The following is a 3659-nucleotide window of genomic DNA, read 5'->3' on the forward strand; positions in this document are numbered from 1 at the left end:
TGAGAAAATCATCTTTAAAGTTGTCCAAATGAAGTTCTTAGCAATGCATATTACTAATCAAAAATTAAGTTTTAATATATTTACGGTAGGAAATTTACAAAATATCTTCATGGAACATGATCTTTACTTAATGTCCTAATAATTTTTGGCATAAAAGAAAAATCAATAATTTTGACCCATACAATGTATTTTTGGCTATTGCTACAAATATACCCCAGCGACTTAAGACTGCTTTTGTGCTCCAGGGTCACATATAATACATTATTTTTTATTTTCTTTAATACGAATCATAATTGAAAATAATTTGAATAATAAAAGAGACACCACACAGTAGTAATGAAAATAATGCTCATTTTAATAAATAATGAAATTATTTATATTTATAATGAAAATATGATAATATAGTGTCATAGTTTAAATTATTATATAAAATAAATCATTTTAAAATGGTATTTTCTTTAATATGAATCATAATTAAAATCATAAAAGAAGCACGAATGGACGCAATACAGTACAGAAGACGCTCCCATAAATGTCTAGCAGAAACAGCTGAGATGGAAAGAGATCCGGGGATGTCTCAGGTGACGGTTCTCGTGTGATGTTTAACGTCAGCATCGCGTGTCGAGATGTCATCCGCAGTCACTGCTGATCAGGTCTGGATTCGTCACGCGGTTCTTTCTGTTCGCTTCACGCCGCTCGGCTCTTCAGGAAACTCCTGACTCAGAAAGTCCAGTTTTCCTGCGCGCTTCACGTTTACGGTGGATGACGGTCGGTGACTAAGGTGTTGAGCTGATTTCATGCTCCAGCGCTCTGCTGTCACATCCTCATCTCACATCATGCTTCAACTTCAGCATCATCTGACCAGTTTGCTATAATTTGAGGTTGTGAATCTTCAATTTGATCTAAATATCATCTATTGTGGCTGTATGTGGCAATATATATGTGAATAATTTAGGTGATAAACATGCTAATTTATTATTATTACAATCCCTGCTGGTACCAAGACTCGAACCCACAACCTTTGAAATACAAGTCTGACTCTCCAACCATTAGGCCACGACTTCTCTAGAAAGCTGTGAATATTAAATGAATATTTAAAAAAATAATAATATTCATGTTTTTCAAACTTGTTTGCTTTTATTTCTACATCATAGGATTTGAATAAATTACATATAATAACTAAAACAATTATATATTTTAATTTTAGGTAAATAATTTAATTACATTCCATATTGTGTGTCTTCTGACATAAAATGATTTAATCTCAAATCAGTATTTAATTTAATTGATTTATTGCTTGCTATAAATGTGGATAGCAGCTCAGACGGTTTGTTTGATTTCATATTGCTATCTTTGGCTTTTGGTTGCAGACTTAGTTATCGTTTCATACCTGAGCACAGATTGAGACAGTTTTTGAGATCTCTTCTGAAACTCTAGTTGATCTACTTATTTAGATTTTTCCATTTCTCTCCATTTATTCTCATTGCACTACAGGAGAAGGATTTGAGATATAGATATTATTTGCGAAATATGAGTTGTAGACGTTACTTCTTAATATTTACATTTTCACTTTATCATGGGTTTATCATCAAGCAGTCTTAGCCATGACTTCAGAAACAAGCTCAGAAGATTCTCATCAGAAGTGCTGGTTTAATATCATGAACACATGCTGAGATGCTTCTTAGCAAAGATCTCAGTAACTCAACCTTTCTTAAATCCCTCATGCAGTTGAACCTCCATCATTTGTGTTTGCTCATATCCTTCATCATTATAGGCTGCTTCTGGTTTGGTTCTTGCTGTCTTTGCGTTTGCTCTCCTGACAGCCGTGACCCACCTTTCACTTCCCATTTACTGTTTGCAGCTCAAAGCCGCTGCATAGTGCTGACTACAGCACACGAGAGCATGTTTTCATAGCATGTTTCAGCTCCGCGTTCAGCGGGACAAACCTCTGATCCAGAACGACAGCAGAGCGGATCTGACCACTGGGAGTCACCTTCACTTCAACTTGACCTTTCCCGTCTCAGACTTTCCCAGCTGACAGGGAACGTTCTGGCAAGGCTCTCTCAAAGTTATGAACAAATGTTCTTCCAGTAAAGTTATCTGGTCTTTAATAATGTTCTCAAAGTGTTAGCACAAAAATGTTATTTATACATCGGTCATGTTATTTTATTATCATTGAGATACTATTGTAGATTTTTATTAATATCTGGAATCAGTTTTTCTTTTATTTTCCATTTTCATAGTAATTTTGGAATGTTCTCTTAATGCTAAAAAAAAAAATATATATATATATATATGTGTGTGTGTATATATATATATATATATTTTTTTTTTTAATATATTTTGCTGGATTCGTGTTCTAAAGATGCTTTTGAACATTCCAGTTTGCTTGTTGGATCATTACAATGTCCAGTTTTCTGTCACTATCCTCAGTCACCAGTCCAGTCCACTGGGAACTACATTTCCCAGCATCCCTTCTGGTCAACACCTGCACTCAGTTAGCCATCACCACACTAGTCATAGATGATCTCATCAAGCCCGGAATAAACTGAAATACTATATATATATATATTTTTTTTTTTATATATTTTGCTGGATTCGTGTTCTAAAGATGCTTTTGAACATTCCAGTTTGCTTGTTGGATCATTACAATGTCCAGTTTTCTGTCACTATCCTCAGTCACCAGTCCAGTCCACTGGGAACTACATTTCCCAGCATCCCTTCTGGTCAACACCTGCCCTCAGTCAGCCATCACCACACCTGTCATAGATGATCTCATCAAGCCCTGTATAAGAGCAGTTACTCTCCACTTCTTCCTCGTCTGGGCTTGTCTCTCTATATTTGAGGACTTAGCTGGCTTCTTCTGTGGGTACTTGCATGTCTTCGATCAGTCTTCACTAAAACTTCACCGCACACCTGCCAGCAGCACCCGCAACAAACAACTGTTTATACTCAAGGTAAGTGCTATCTATCTTCATAGAATTATATATTCACCTGTTTACCGCCTTGCTTCTCTGAATCATCTGTGAATAAAGACTTTGTTGATGTACCCTCTGAGTCTTCTCCTTCTGTTCCTGCAACATTTACATTTTATGCATTTACTGGGTGCTTTTATAAACTTTACAACCATTTAGTCAGTTGCAATTGATGGTACTAGTTACATAGATATGACACTCTTTAGCTTTAATGGCCGTGAACACCATGTTGCTCTGTTTTCTCTAACAACATGATAATGCTGTTTGCATAAAGTTATCCAAAGTTCTGGGACGTTCTTTCTCTCTGAGTGGGTTTATAGTTTTGATGATCAGCAGTGACACCAACAAAAAATGGACCTATATTATTATTATTATTATTATTATTATTATTATTATTATTATTATTATTATTATTATTATATATTTTTTTTTGTCTTCGTGTAACTTCTCAGTTTGTCATTTTGACATAACTTCCTCCTCTCATTGGGTGGTTGTGTGTTCAGGGGACGTTTACTCATGTAATTGGTGGCAGGGATTTTGAAGTCATGCTGAATTCAATCCCATTAGTGAACTAACTAAAGACTGTCAGTGTTTTCTCATTTAGTGATTTGATTACATGCATCCTGTATTTGTTAAATACAAACATGGTTTATTTTTGTAAATGATGCCATTAGACAAGTGGTG

This window comes from Sinocyclocheilus anshuiensis, unplaced genomic scaffold (genome assembly GCF_001515605.1).
Source record: "Sinocyclocheilus anshuiensis isolate Anshui unplaced genomic scaffold, SAMN03320099.WGS_v1.1 scaffold208, whole genome shotgun sequence".
Taxonomy (NCBI): Eukaryota; Metazoa; Chordata; class Actinopteri; order Cypriniformes; family Cyprinidae; genus Sinocyclocheilus; species Sinocyclocheilus anshuiensis.